The sequence below is a fragment of the Eubalaena glacialis genome, chromosome 3 (assembly GCF_028564815.1).
Source record: "Eubalaena glacialis isolate mEubGla1 chromosome 3, mEubGla1.1.hap2.+ XY, whole genome shotgun sequence".
Classification (NCBI taxonomy): Eukaryota; Metazoa; Chordata; class Mammalia; order Artiodactyla; family Balaenidae; genus Eubalaena; species Eubalaena glacialis.
The window spans coordinates 188,591,513-188,608,235 of record NC_083718.1 but is presented as its reverse complement, the minus strand read 5'-3'; the positions used below and the strand labels follow the sequence as shown (position 1 = coordinate 188,608,235).

Genomic DNA, 16,723 nt, shown 5'->3' with positions numbered 1-16,723 from the left:
TAAAGATAATCAAGAGCCGTTCTCCAATCTCACTCCTGAGACCACATAAAAAGAACCTGGTCATCTGCACCTGTACATAAGCACTACGGTTGTTTGTGCAAAGCATAAATTGGCCCAGTAAGAAATCCTGAAAACAATGCAAAAGGAAGGAATATCAACTGGCATTTTACTAAATGCATACAAGTCAAGTCACTACTGCTGCTGACGTTCAAAACCAGTAGAAATTTGACTATACCACTGTTTCTAACCAGCTATTTTTAAATTATTAGAAGATAATCTTGTGAGCTTGAGGTAAATACAGCTGTGAACTCAGCAGCACGCACCATCTGGAGGCATTTGACTTAAGCAATTTTTCAAATGCATAGTATATTCAACTCTATATTGTTCCTTTGAAGCTGAACAGTCACATACAAGCTGACCTTTTTTTTTAAACTGCAACTACAAAAGCTCATTCACTTTGTAGAAACAAGACATGAGAAACAGGATCTAATTGTTCATGTTTAGAACCAAGTGATTATTTCTACTCTTTACCGGCAAAAATATTTTAGCTTTATAAAAGGATCCCCCATACTTACCTACCATATTCTTAAAACTTCACAAGTAATTTCTGATTAATCCTCTAAAATTAAAATGTTTTCTTCTTTCTAAAGTGATTCACATCCATTACTACCTCATTTTATCACAAAAACCTGAGTACAACTGTCATATGAATCATCATAAAATCCTACGTACAGAACACAACTGCCATTAACCTCTTAATGCATCAACCAGCTAATGCCATTAACCTGCAGCCTCTTCCAGCTTCCATCATTCCTTCTCTCGCTACCAAACTTCTCAACATTTCCTTACCAACTGCAAACTAGCTTCCACCATCACTGGCCATCCTCCACCTCCTGGGCTGCTCTGCTCAACAAATTCTCAGGGGTTCCATTGACTCCTGATTAAGTCAATGGCACTTTTTCATAGTGTTTTCTCAGTTCTCATTCTCTAGTCCAAAACCTAGAACATGTGATTCTACTGTCACCCCCTTACTTTGAAGCACCCTCTACCCTGTATTCTCTTTGTACTGCTTTACCTTTCAGACCGCTTTCTCTCAAATCATTCTTCCATTTCCTCCTCTTGCCATAATACTGGCTGTTCTTTCCCAATAACTTGATGCTCAGCATTACCTCAGCACTGGCTCCTCCTATGTGAGATTCAGTGAGGGCCCTTTGGTGGCATAAACAAATCTCAAAGCTGGCTGGGCCACGGGTGTGTGGAGGAAGGCCAGGGGAAGCCCTTTCACAAAGGTCACCTCTAATAGGATGAGGCGGGGGGGGGTCAAGGAAAGAACAGAGGTCAGGCTCTGGCTTGGAATCCTGGCCTCCCCACTCACCACCCGTGGGGCTTGGTCAAGTTGCTTAACTCCTCTAAGTCTTGGGTTTCCTCACTGGCACCTCAGAGGCATTTAGACCTGCAAGGATTAAATAATTCACGCAAAGACAGAACAATATTAAGGAAATGAAGTCTTCCATAATCCCATCATCCAGAGATTAGCGCTATTAACATTTGGTATATTTCTTTCTAATCTTTTCCCTTAGCCTCTGTGAGTAAATGTGGGTGTGCACATAATTGGAATCATACTGCATAAACAGTTTGGCATCTACAGTTTTTTTTCCCACTGAGCTTTACATTATATTTTTATATCATGATGATTTTTAGTGGTTGCATAATATTTCCTTTTATGGATGGACCATGATTTAACATTTCCCTTCTACTGCTGGGTGCTTAAACTGACAAATCACTATGTTTAATTTCTTTTTTGTTCCATTTTTTTTTTCCTTTCCCAGAAAAAAGTCTCTTCCTCCCTCTCTATTCCACCTGTGAGCCAAAAATTGTTAACAATGGCTAATAAATCATCAAATAGTGTGAGAAACACATTTTCATCAAGGAAGAAGAAAATAATGACTTAGAGAGTAAACATCCCATATTAAACTAAAATTCACTGGCATGCCCTGAAGTTATCTTTGGAAGTTTTGTGAATCATCATGTTCTTTTAAATTTGTCTGGTCTTCCTTCATTGGGATGTAAGTGCTGTGAGGACAGGGACTTCATCTTTTTTATATCTTCAGCAACTGAAACAGTATCTAGAGCACAACTACTGCTCGCTATATTAAGTACTAGCTGCCATCATCTGCCAGGCGCTTTCCTAAGCATTTTGCACACCCTCTGAGGCAGATTCATCATTTTTCCCACAAAGAGGCTAATAAATAACTTACCCCAGGTCTCACAGTGAGTGAGTGGTAGAACTAAGAATAGAATACAGTCTAGCTATTTACCACCAACTTATAATGAATAAATTGATTACTTATACCAGCAGAGCCTCCACGTGATAGCATTAAAAACTGAACATGCTTTATTTTCCTGCTAATTAAATTTTAACATTTTGTTTTACTATTTTTCATTACAAACAGATATGTCAACTAAATCGAGAATTAAAAAGATTGTGGAGGGCAAGGCTACGACCCTAATCACCATCAATATATGGAATTTAAAAATATGGTCCTATAAATAAAAAAGAAATACATACTAATGAACTTTTGAAATAACCTGTTTGGATCTAGGATACTTACTATACTTCTTTCTATTTTTCTGTAGATTCAGCATTCTCTGCTGCCAATCTAAATGACCTGATTTCTTTTAATTAAAGAAAACATTTTATACATGTTACATTGAAATTATTACATTTTCTAGAAAATGTTGCACTCTCTTTCCTCATTCCAGGTTATCTTAAGAAGGACCCATTTCTCCAATGAGTTAAAAAGTATCTCAACCTGCAGCCGCTTCCCTTGTCCCTCTAAACACCCCCCCACCCCGTCCCTAACACCAGCCCCACAAGTCCCTCCAACAACACACACCCACGTTCTTCCATCAGTAAACTGGGCCTGTGAACGGGCTTCACATTAGCTTTATATATAAACAGATCTGTCAATCTTGTCTTTTGACTTTTGCTCCTTTTTTAAAAAATGTAGTGGACAGTCTTAGAAAACATGGTGGTAGGCAGCTTCTCAAGACAAAGGCATACAGTAAGGAGACCAAACCATTAAGAAAATGTGTCATTCACATCACAATCTATTTTACAGCCTGAAAAGTCTGACTTTGTCGTGGACCTATACTCAAAGACTCAAAGCTACTCAATCTTACAGTAAATACTTTCCAATAACTTGGAGCCAAAAGCACATTTTAAAATTTAAAGGTAGCCACACATACCCTTGAACAGAGACATTTCTAAATCCTTGTATTAATCATCTAGCCCATGGCCAGACTGCTGTAAATCAATGGTTCTCTCAGTCCCTTTGGTACAGTGTAACAAGAGGGAAGAGACAGAAGGAAACATCTTAGCCATGTTATCTCCATTGGGCTAACATTTATTTGAGTTTTACAAACTAATCCTAGAATAGCAAACAAAGACCCAGTTTAAAAAACAAAAAAAAAGGGGGCTTCCTATGTCATTATAAAATGGATGGTTCCATTGGCTACTCAGACTAACATAATAGCAAGCAAAACCTTTGACCTTGGAAAAGCATAGTAAATGTTAATACCTACTGCTAAATTACATGGTTTATCAATTTCCTCAAAACCAAAAATAAATCTCCCATGAGTAAACTATTACATGAGTAAACAAAAGCTTGTCTTGTTCTATCATTTGCTTAAAAGCAAGCACAAGGGCGGTGGGAGAGGTATTAAGAAACACAGCCAGACAAGTCCATAAAACCTCCAGTGTAAAATAAAACTACCCTGCAGGAGCAGCCAATGCAGTCTGACCTAACAGCTGTACACAGTTGCACTAATTAAAATGAAGAGCTAGTCTGCATGACACACAGGCCATTCGCTGAACCTTCCTGAGGAGTTGACGGGGTTCCCCATGACACTCCACACCCGCACCCCACCCCACCACCAGACCTACAAGCTAAAAAATAAACCAGCATATGGCTCAGGGTACCCACATTTGAAGATACATACACATTCAAGCATTTCAGAAGTAATCACAACCATGTAGACTGGAACATATCCTACAGGCTATAAAAACCCATTCACACACAAAGGAAGTAGTACAGCTACATTACGTCAGCTCTCGCCTCAATTCATAAATGCAAAACCACAAAACAAGACAAAAACCTACATGGCCTTTTGCTGGAAACCTTCTCAGAGTGAATGAATGTAGGTTAAGTCTTCAAATATGTTACTGAACAGCACTCGTTGATGCATCACTTTCAACAGCCAGGGGGAAGGAAGAAGTGTCATCTTAGTCCATTCTCTCATGCAACCAGATCAAATAACATTTCAAGCACAGCCTGCCAAGCACCAGGGCCTGCCAGAGTACAATGAGCACTCAAGTGCTCTGGACTGAAAACCACCTTTCACTGGTCCCAGAGATCTTTATAAAATACTTTAAACACTACTAAATTACAGAGTTGAAAAAAACAAACACAGGCTTCTAACTGCTGCTCCCATACTATTGTGAAGTTGCTGTTAAATGTTAAGCCTCTAAAATGTCTGCCTTGTGTTATTAACTAGGCAATGTAGATTTTCAGAAAGGCAATTGCCTCTCAGAGCCCAAATCTAACACAGGCATAAAAATGTGGAGTTTGGTTGTGCATCTGGAAATAATTGCCCACAGATCAACAGGCTTACATGGGATATTGTTCCCGTCTGTAGGGTTTCAAATCATGTCTACTTTAAATTTGGAGTTCTTAGGAAGAAAAAAAAGAAAGAAAAAAGAAGAAGAAAGTAAGAATGACCAGAATATAGTAATTTTGGCATGTAATTTAAAGGACTTTCTCAACTCTGTTCTCAACTTTCACTCAGTGTCTCAATCGTAAAGCACACAGACACACATATCAAAGAGAAAAATTAATCTCTCTACTGACCTCAGTGTTCATTCACATACCATTTTTTTAAATTTCCATATGGCTGAGAGGAGGCCTCCAGCCAAACAATGCCCCAAGGAGAATAGTGGCACATGTGGGCCAGGAAGGCGAATGGCTGGGAGTAAAACAAAGTAACCCATGACAAGAGTTTCTTTTTCAGCAAACAGAAAGTGGTCAAGCAGGTCTCCATACAGCTTCAACCAGAGTACAAGATTTGAGTAAACAGGTGGAAGGGGCAGGGAAGCCATCACCTCAAACAAAAAATAAAAAAATAAAAAATCACAATTTAAACTTAGAGCAATCTTCTTCAAAACTATCCTTGCGTTTTAGCTAACCTGGCAAAATAACAGTATTGTGATCCAAGAAACAAATTATATTTGTCACTTAAACAGCCCCAAATTACTTTATAACCAAGTCCATCCAATTCACTTTATTTTTAAACTTAAATTTACTCCACAGTAAGCAGTAAAGCTCCTGATCAAACAGCGGCTTTTGGATTATACATTCCTCATCTTCAGCTTTCCTTTTAAAGAACACACACACACCCCTTTAAAAAAAATAGCGTTTTCTCTGCCCTAAACATGTTTCTTACTTGGTTTATTTAATTGGGATTTCTAGAGTTTTGACAATTTAAAACAAACAAACAAACAAAAACCCAAAAACTAGTAAGCCCAACAGAAATGCAATGGGACACAGCAAACACCTATTCCTGATTCCTGGAAAACCACCATCATTCTTAATAATACCCGAGTTGTTCATCTCTCTGGGGTCATCGACCTCACTCCCATACACCCACCTCCGAGAGCCCCTGCGCCCACAGTTATCCAACTTCCTGGCCCAAGACCCGCGTCCCCCTCGCAGCAAGAGGGGCCAGCCACTTGCCTGCGGCCGGTCGCAGCAGGAGCTGAGCCCTCGGGCCTCCTCTCCTCCTCCTCCTCGTCCTCCGGTGCAGGGCCCCCTCGCAAACTCAGGCCCGTGGGCACCGGAGGGACGGGCGGGGGCTCGGGGCGTGAAATGCACTTGCTAAACAAAAGGAGGCCCGGGCGGCCGCAGGGCAGCAAGGCGCGGGCGCATGTCCCCGCGGCTCAGCGGCTCCGGGAGGCGGTGGCCGCGCCGGGCCCCGCCCGCAGCTAGGGGAAGCGGCCGCCGCGGCTCACTCTCCTTCAGCCCAGGCGGCCGGGCCAACACTGCCACATGCCAGTGACCCAGACGCTGGGAGAGAAAGAGCAGCCTCCCCGCTGGCGGCGGCGGCGGCGGCGGCGGCCGACAAAACCCGGGCTGGAGCCTGGCCCGCTCCGCGCGCACCTCTGCCCGCGGGGACGCGCGCACACAAAGCCTGTGCCGCTGCAACTGTACCTCCTGCCCAGCTCGGCCAGCCTCCCCTCTTCCCCAGTCCCCCCTCCCCTCCCGACAGCCGGAACTGGGAGGCTGTGTGATTGATGGCAGCTCTTAATAGCGTGGTCAGCTAGAAAATGCATCTGCAAGCAAGATATTAAAGAGGCAGCGCATCCCCGTGAGTGATCAGCAGTTCACATATCCTAGAGCTGCCTCTGCTTCTGCCAGGAATATTAATGCCAACCACCTCTGACGTCTAACAAATGCAGATGAAATAACCAACAATCACAGACATGATGAACGTTTGTTTCAAAGATGCACAGGAGAAAGAAGCATTGTTTGGTGTCAAACAACATTTCTGACCCCAATTTTCCTTACAGTTTAAGAATTCTCTGTAAGTCATTTGTTTAAAAGTCTTCTCCCCGATCTTTTTTCCCCAAGAAAACAAAGGTCCATCTGCTAGACAAGGCATAGCTTAAACTGGGCTTGATTGAAATCCATCTAATAAGGAAGCAAAATAAATACACATTCCTTGCCATGTAGCCTTAAATAAACATAAAACCCACCAGCTACCAGATTCCAGACCCGTCATTAATTCCCCTGTTATGTGCATCGAAACAGAATTACCGAAAGTAAATTTCAAATTAGTTTCTTCCCCACCCCCAAACTGGTAAACATCTATCAACTTGCTCAAATTTACCAAAATTAAACTACATTTATACTATGTATTCCCTAGTAGTAACAGCCACAATCATTGTGTCCTATTAAACAAGACACTCTATAGCAAATTTTTAAAAATACGTTCCTATGGAATATAAATTCAAATTATTAAATTCACTCAGTATCAACCCAAATTTGAAAGTTACAAGCTCAAAATTTAAATGATCACTTTTGGTATCTTTAATATTACACTTTTTAGCCTTCCAGGCAAGTTTCATGGAACTCTCAAATAGCTTTATACATGTTATTGGACCTTCCAAGGTCCAATAGGCAAACATTTAGATTAAGTGATTTGCCCAAAGTTTCTCAACAAGGGAGTGGGGGGCCGGGTGTGGAGGAGAAGCACAGTGTACCCAGGGATCCTGCCTCTCTGGCACAGATAACCTAACTGACATGCACATTTGCTATTTAAACATCACTCTGCTAAGTTCTTTCAAAGAAAACTCAAGTTAGTCTACAGGAGATAGAAATCTCTCTCTAAAACTGCTAACACAGCACTTGTACTGAGAGCAAGAGCTGATGAAGCATAATGCCTTTGCCACCCTGAAAGGTGGCTGTGACCAACACAAATCAGAGGCGGTCCCCACGCAAGTGCAGCTCTGCCATAAGCTCCCCGTACCACCATTCCTCAATAAGACCATCCTGAGGGGACTGAAGCCTTGAAAGTCTACTCAGGACCAAGTGGTTCTGAGATCACTCCATCCATGTCGGAGATGAAACTGACCCTAAAGCCTAGCTACAAAAGCCACTCCTGTACTGGGGCACACTTCCATTTACCCACCAGCTCTATCTAGATACATGGCAGGGCCAGAAGCAACAGGGGGGTTTTTTTGTCTGCAGCACTTTAAAAAGTGCTGGTTTATCACAAGTTGGAAAGGGCTGGTGAGAACAACCAAACTGCTTTATTCTAAATTCATACTGTACCTAGTCTCCTGGGATTCCAAATGCTTTGACAGCACTTTATAACACTTATATTCTTTTGTCCTTATCTTGCACCCTCTGCTAATCCATCCACACCCAGCCCCCCACTTTCTAGTTACACCAGTCTTTCAATCTCTCCAAGGTATCAGGATTCCTACCAAAGGCCATGGCCGCTTCTTCCCACTAGAACAGAACTCTCTCCCTGCCACCCCGAGCCCCCAACCTCCCCGGCACACAGTTTAAAGCCTACTCCTTCAGACCTCAGGTCAAATATCACTTTGTCAGAGAAGCTTCCCCTGCAGCCCCGTTCCAGGTCAAGTTCCTTTGTTATAATAAGCTCTCAGTGAACTGTGTTCCTTTCCTTGAGAGCATTTATCTCAGTTTGTAATTCATTGGTGTGACTTTCTGATTAATGTTCATAGCCCCCTCTAGAGAGCAAGTTCCATCAGAGAAAGTTCTGTATGTTTGCTCATCATCAAATACCCAGTTATCAAGCACACATATCTTTGAAATGAATAACTAAATTATTCATTAATAATAATACTCATACTGTTCTACTCATTTTGTATATTCTCCACACAGTTGTTGGCACAAAAGAAGCCCCTCTCAAATAAGTGGCACCTACGCAAATAAATTAAAAAATTAAAAGTCTAGTAAAATGAACATTTTTATCCCCACTTTATAGAGATGTAAATAATTGTGCCTGGGGTAACTTACAAAAACATTGAGACCCAAACCAGGGTCCTATCTGCAAGCTATACTTTTTTTTTTTTTTTTAAGAGCCAATGAAGTACAGATGCCATCATTAATACATTCAAGATAAGTTCTTCCTAGTGATGTGGCATTTAAGCAAGAAGCAAACAGCAGCAGGTAAACTGGACAGACTACGAAATCCTGTATGCACACAGAGAGCAACATAAACAGAATATAAAATTTTGAAAGCACATTATTATACACTGGTTTGTCTTCAACATTTCTCTGAATGAAAAAGTACTACCAAATTCTCCTGTAAGTGGGGGAAGGGGTATAATCCTCACCTCTCTTTTACACTGAACTTTTTCTTTATTTTCAGTTATTTCCTCTCTAAAAGACTTCTACTTCCCTGACACGGAAGCCTTTATAAGAATTCTTTTGACCTGAGGACTCCTAGTCGTTGGTGACAGACATTCCAAAACTGCCCTCCCCGACTCCTCAAAGTGAAGAATTCATTTTAAGCACCATTAATGGGAGCCTGTAAATTAAGGGATCTGTAGATAAGAAAGGGGAGTTCTTACAACAAGAGCAACAATTTCTCAGATGTCCTGCACAAGAGCACAAGAAAAAGCGAAAGAGAAAGCATGAGATGAATGAAAAAATATTAGATATTCCCCATCCTCACTCCCAAATTATTCCCCACTGTTATTTTCAGCATTTCACATGGCACTGCTTGGTTCCCATATGAGTTCACCCTGGCCTTGTCTATGTCATATGTCCTGCTTCCTTTTGTCCTAAGTCCACTCCACGTAAATTCCAGCTCCAGGTTTTATAACACTCTTCATTTATCAAAACAACCCTGTCAAGTTGAGTACCATTAACAGATAATGAGGGGAGACAAAGCACTCCATATTCTACAGGCCTCAGCATGCAGCCAAGTGAGCTGACATCTGACTTTACCCTAACATTTATAATTAAATACAAAGTCTAGTTAAACTAACATTAAAGCTATGATCGGGAACAGTACACAGGGGAAATGTGAAGTATAAACTTAGCACTAGTTGAATAGGGCTCAGGTTATTCCAGAACCTTAACCTTGAACAACTACCCTGCGTTTCCTCTCTCTGCCACCCTGCTTCTATCACAGCCATAAGACTCTTGGCCACATCTTCTAAAGATAGCAGCTTTGGACCACTCTCCAAGACCATCAAAGGGGAAGGAGACTGCAATTTTACATGAAAGTTTAAAAATAACATTCATCTAACAATAACTAGTGAGGTCTGCCAAAACCATTAACTATCAAGTTGAGACAACAACATGCCTTCCTATCGCATTATCTAGTAAAATCACTCAAATCAAGAAACTTAGCTCACCTGAGTGTCAACGTGTCAAAAGATTAGCAAAGTCAATCAAGCAAACAATGACCAAACCAAGGGTTGTGTTAGTACTAGCTAGCAATGTTTGCACACTATCCTAGGATAGGGAGGTTTTGTTTTGTATGACTATGCGGAATACGGATATATAATTTTAAGCTAACCATCTACTTCTTTCCCTTTTCCAATTCACAAAATGGCACCACACAACAAAACTTCTAGAGTTTTCAAAAGAAAAAAAGAAAAATATATAGTTCTTTCTGAAGCCCTTTTGGATTTTTTTAGTTATTATATGTTCCTACAGAAAACCCAAACAATCCCATTCAACACGCTGAAGTGTATCTCTCCGGACTGTCTTCTAGAACATATGTACACAAACTTCCACAAATATTTAAGAACATATATATTCATTCGTCTAGGGGCTCATTCTACTGATTTTTATTTCATGATAATAAAATTCTACTATTTATGCTATATGGCAACTTGCTTCCCTCACTTTACAGCAGACCATTAACATCCAATTCCTCTTTAGAGCTGAACAAAATTCTATAGTGTGGGAGTACCATAATTAACAAATCCTTAACTGCTACAACCCACTCCTTTGTGCATCACTGTGCATACGTGTGAGCATCTCTATACTGGAAACTCTAGGTCAATGAATATGCTCTTTTTAGTCAAAAAGATTGAGTCAAACTGCTCTCCAAAAAAAGTGGACCAATGTATAGCACTCTTCCCAACAGTAGGCCCCGTTCCCATACTTGCATTCTGGTGGTTTGTCTGAGTTTTGCATTACACACTCTTCTCCTGGATCTCCTACTGCCCTGGCCATTCTCTATTTCTTTCCGTGACTGCTCCTAAATATAGGTAGTCAACGTCTGGCCTCTTCTTATCACACTCTGGTATCTGTCATGAGTGAGAAGATTTAATCTCAAACTGCCTCTATGTTACTACTGATCACAAGAGTTTCTTCTTCTAACCCTCAGCTAGCTTCTTAGCAACAGATTCATGTTTTCAAATGCCCTCTGAGTTCCGCCACAATGGTATTCCACAGACACTCTCAAATCATCCTAAACAAAATCCAAATATTCTCCCCGACATGTCCTGGCTTCCCCAACCCAGTCTCAGGAACTCCTGTTACCCTGGTATAAGAATTAACAGCATGCCCTTCCTTTTTAAGAGAAATCATGACTTACACCCTAAAATGTATGTGAAATCAGAATTAGCACATTAAACATAATATACTTCTCAGCCTTTAGCACTACTGAATGACATATTGTTTAATAATGGCTAACAACCATCTAATCCATACTTTGCAAGTCTTAAGTGCAAATCAAGGTTTACTAATATGAATTTTTAAAATACCTTTCCTACCTAATTACATTCATTTATCACATCACTTTCCAGTCAGCCATAGTTTTTTTGTAGGTAAAGGTGCTGAAAAACAGAAATATGAAAACTTAAATCAACTAGGACAGTGATGATAATTATACCTACAGAAAAAGACTCACACAGAAAACCACTGACATATATGATGCAATAATTAGGCAAATATTACAAATTACTGAGGATAAGTGAGTTTTTATGTCCTCTAATGCCAGAATCTTAATATTTACTCTTTTATATTTAAGAAAAAAATTGAGTTAATTTCAACCTAGATACTGTTGGAATCTACTTAATATACTCTTTCAAAATAATGAGAAATAAATCAGATTCTAAAAATCAAGGAGGTTAACCTTTAGTAAAACTATGAACAGCACATACTCCAAATTAAATACAGAGATACGACATTAAGATTAGACATTAATTACAACTTCTGTTTTATACTTCCCAACACAGACCGAAGTATATATTTGAGTGAAAAACTGCTAATAAGTATTTAAGGTGTTATTTCATGAAGTACAAAATTACTGACATTATTAAAATATATTCCTGGAAAGAAAGGGGAAAAAAAACCCCAGCTTGCAGCACGCCAAATCCCTTTTCTAAGAACGGAGAGCAGAAACGCTGGCTCCGGTGTGCACTCAGCAGAAACTCTCTGACACAGTAAGTCAGTCAAAGGTCAGACCTGGAGATTCTAGTTTTTGGAAGTGTGTGGCCCTCTCATGGATGTAGGATATGAAACAAGCCTTAGAGCAACCTGAGAGAAAACGGAACTCTAAGATAGCATATGCTTTAAACATTTTTAAGGACCTTTTCATCTCTATTTTTTTTTAATTTTTTTTACTTCATTTTTTTACTTTTGGCTGCACTGGGTCTTTGTTGCCGTGCACGGGTTTTCTCTAGTTGCCGCGAGAGGGGGCTACTCTTCATTGCGGTGGCTTCTCTTGTTGCGGAGCACAGGCTCTAGGCGCGTGGGCTTCAGTAGTTGTGGCTCGCGAGCTTTAGACTGCAGGCTCAGTAGTTGTGGCGCACGGGCTTAGTTGCTCCGCTGCACGTGGGATCTTCCCGGACCAGGGCTCGAACCCGTGGCCCCCTACATTGGCAGGCGGATTCTTAACCACTGCGCCACCAGGGAAGCCCTTTTCACCTCTATTTTAAAAACTCTCTAGAGATCTCAGATTGTACAGATGAAATTACAATGTTCCCTTAGAGTGGTACTTTGAGACGGCAAAAATACAGTTAAGAAGAGAAATCTCTCGTTTGGAAAAGTGTTACCAATAAAAAAAGAGTTTTGTGAAAGAAACAGCTCAGAATCTCAGGACCCTGACAGGATGTTTAGAATGGGGCCTGACAATATGTGATAAAATCAGTGTGGACATCCAGCCAAGTTTATTGGAAGTAATCTTAAGACATCTAAAAACCCTAATTGGAATCACTTTACCAAGAATTTAAAATATCAACCAGATAATGCTTACAAATCCAAAACATAACTTCGCCCTTTTTCTAAAAAAAATTTCTGCCATATGTTTTTCTCTTGTAATATGCCTCCAATAAACTAAACTCTTTTCAAATAAAATCACCAACGTCTATTTTAGGAAAAGTATAAATGTAAATGTTTCAAAACATTAAATAAGTACCATTTGCCAGATTCAACATTGCAGGTAGTGTTAAAGATCCAGTACTTTTCTGCTTAAAAACCGATCACTTCTCTCTAAAAAAATGTCAGAAGACTCTAGTTCAATAAATCCACTCAAACGTGCAATACATCAACTAAAACAAAAATAAAAAGCCAGAGTCTCAAGAATGTTTGCCCTAAACAATACAGGATGATTTCTTTTCTTTTCTTTGGAGGAGGGAGACAAACTTGGAATATCCATTTGAGTTTAATTTTAACTGACTAGAAAAAGCAAATATTTGGGCTGCAGGAAACACAACTTAGTACAAAGGAAGACATGGGCTAACTTCTAACATTTACTTCATTTGATTAATTCTAACAATAAAACCTAAACAATGATCATCCCCTCTAATCTTCAGAGCAAGTTAACTCTACAGTGAAAAATATGAGCGCCCTATCAGCAGACTCTGGTATGTTTAAACGATTATAATGTAAAGCATGTTCATTCTCACCAGTGAAAGGAAACGACTGCCAAATGCTTCCTTTACAAACTCTCCAGAATAGGGCAGGTCCCTTTAATGTGAGATTTTCCTGACACTCCAATTGTAGCAGACCTTGAACAAACAGAGGCGCATTAAAAGCTGACCTGGTTCTATTATCTTTTACTGAAGGCCTAGCAAAGATCAGACATGAGTCCAGTGCTATTTACATTTTTTTGGTGCATTAATCACTTTTATACTCAAGGGCTTTAGAAAAATTCAATAGATTTTTTTTTTTAATGGTAATAACCACAGGATGTAACCGTAGAAGTATTGGTCTTTTTCTCAGGAAGGTCAGAAAAGCTTTAAAAACAGGAAGTCTTGCTATAAGGTTGAGAAATGTTTGTTTTAACCGTCTAAGGCTTTATGGTTGCAGTTTGCAGTCAGGTGTTATGGAGGACTAGAGTTTGTTCTTTCCAGCCAAGGATTAACATCCCTGGGGAAAAAGCCAAAAAGGTGCCCAAACACTAGAAAAGCATATTATCCTAAAATAAGACTTGTTATAGAATCTGAACTACAAATCTTCCTAGCTATCCCTTTCAACATTACATGGGAGCTAATTTAGTAAGTCTAGGAGGAGGAACAATTTATCTTTTGTGGTAATTTATAAAGGCTAGAGGAAAACCATAGTAACCAATGCTAAGGCAGCCACCAAGCAACAATTAGCAGTTGGGTTAAGAATTGATACTTGCCATTTTATAGGTGTTTTCTATTGACTACCTCATTTTTTTATCATACTAAATTAATTACTGTAATCAAATATAAGAATGACTATCTTTCTTAAATGCAAATTCTTGCTAAAAAACCAAATCAGTGCAGATTAACTAAAAAAACTTTTTATCCCCCAACAAAATGGCTGGTGTCTGCTTTTAAAGACACTGGTTTGTTTGTTTATTCAATTCTACTAGATTGCAAAAGAAATTCCTAACAGATCCAACATCAAAGATATTTTATTTCAAAAAAATCCAATTTCATGATTCTATTCTTTATTTAGCCTTTGTGTACACAGACAATAAAAAAGAATGGCTTTATCAACACAATAAGCTGCACATATTAAAGTAAAAAAAAAAGAACGGCTTTGTCATTTGTGGACTCTCATAATGGAATTAAATTTTTTTTATTGGATTATAGTTGATTCAAAATGTTGCCAGTTTCTGCTGTACAGCAAGGTAAATCAGTTACACATATACATATATCCACTATTTTTAAAATTCTTTTCCCATATAGGTCATTACAGAGTATTGAGAAGAGTTCCCTGTGAAATACAGTAAGTCCTTATTAGTTATCTGTTTTATATATAGTAGTGTGTATGTGTCAATCCCAACCTTCCAATTTATCTCTCTCCCCCCACCCTGGAATTAAATGTTATATTATGAAAACTTTAAGGCAAAAATCCAAATATTATTATATGTATCTTGTCAATTTAAAATCCATTTGGCTTCTACAAGGCGCTGCTTGGAAAATCATAATATCAAGATAAAGTGCTTTAAAATATGAACATAAAGGGCTATTAACACAAAAGTTTGTCATTTACCCTGAGGTGTGTCAAGAAGGGAAATAAACCAAAGTGATTTTCTACTTGACAGTTATAGCTACCTTAACATTTTTAATGTTTACCTCCACAATATTCCTACAGGGGATTGAACTACCTTCATTTAACGTATGGGACTAAAATGACATTCCTTCAACCAACTAGATGTCCTCCTTATCTTTCAAAAGACATTGCTTTAATAACAACTAACCCTAAAAGAGTCCTGCTGGTTTTCAGTTTAATGTACACTGTATAATGATCAGGCTTTTTTCCTGAAAATTAGAAGACAATAAAGCAATGCCTTCAAAGTTTTGAGGAAAAACAGTATCCAACCTAAAATTCTATATCCAGCCAAACTATGAATCAAGTATGAGTATAAAATAAAGACATTTTCAGACATACACAGCCTCAAAACATTTACTTCCCATGCACTGTTTCTTAGGAAGTTATTCCACAAATGAAAAGGAACCAAAGAAAACCCTGCAAAAACTGACCTCTAATATGATGTCCAGAGTGACACAAAAGGGAAGACCCCTTCCACCAGCTAGGTGGCAGGTCTAGACATTAAATCAAGAGGAGGGGTTCCAGAAGGGATACCACCAAGAGTGATTTATAGATTTCCTAATATTTTCCACTATATTGAGAGGAGTTTTATACAGTTCTGTTGGAAACTATGAGGCTGATTTCAAGATAAGAAGATACAAAACTAAGCAAAGGAACAAACAAAGGGGCGGGAGGGGTGGGGAGCTGAGTTAGAAATGAATTATTAACTCTAGGAAAGAAAATGAAGAAGTTGTACAAGAAGGGAAATTAAATCATAATACAATATGTGCTTCAGCTATAACAATATATACATTGTCACAGTAACAGAAATATTCTATATTGATTTAATCACAAACTGTGATATAACTACATTAGGAAGATGGAGGAGGAGAAAGTAGGTGATATAAAAAGGATAAATCCTCATCTCTCATTGGGCAAAGTCAGCAAATAATGTCTACAATATAAAATAAAAACATAAGTATGCTCTTTATCAACACTGAGGTAACAAAAGAAATGGTTCAAAAAGTTAAAATGGGTTCTCTGGGGAGTGAGACCCAAGGATGGAAGAGGAAACTATTAAAAAATAAATAAATAAACCTTGTAACACATTTGATTCATTAAGTCCACGTACATATATTACCTAAATTTAAAGTAAATATTAACAAAGATGTTGCTGAAAAGACCTTAGCTACTTGTTTAAGAAATTCACTGACACATACCATTAGCATTTTACAGTATGCTCTGGTCACCTGGCGAACTGAGGGAGGGAGGGAAAGAAATCTAGCCAAAGAAGCTAGAAGCTAGATTTTAAGACACAGGGACCAGAACTGAAATTTATTTTTCTTCATACAGAAAGTTGCACTACATTTTGCCACCTGCTGGCAAGATTCTTGAAATCTAGCCACTCCATTTAAAAAACAACTCAGTTTTGTCTTCTTTTTTCAAAAAAAGAAAAAACACAAACAATCCCAAGAAATGGAAAAAGAAATGATATAACAACCAAATTCAATCACTATAATTTTAGTATACATAAATGAGAAACATATTACTAACTATAGTATCAGCTTTTAAAAGATAAATGCTATAAAAGCAAAAGTACAAAAACATTATCTAGCCTCAAAGAATTTAACATAATTTTCTAAACAATGTTTTAGCATTTTACC

General features: G+C 38.8%; 1 protein-coding gene across 6 annotated transcripts in view; it reads right to left on the bottom strand.

Annotated features, from left to right (window-relative positions):
* Positions 1–16,723, bottom strand: part of RERE (arginine-glutamic acid dipeptide repeats) — a 419,070-nt gene that overhangs the window by 296,472 nt on the left and 105,875 nt on the right. The window contains exon 1 of one of the 6 annotated variants that reach the window (XM_061185025.1): positions 5,707–5,758. The exons of the other annotated variants lie outside the window; for them this stretch is intronic. The gene's annotated coding sequence lies outside the window, so the exon portion shown is untranslated. Of the gene's footprint in view, positions 1–5,706; positions 5,759–16,723 lie in introns of those variants that run through there. 6 annotated transcript variants of the gene reach the window in all.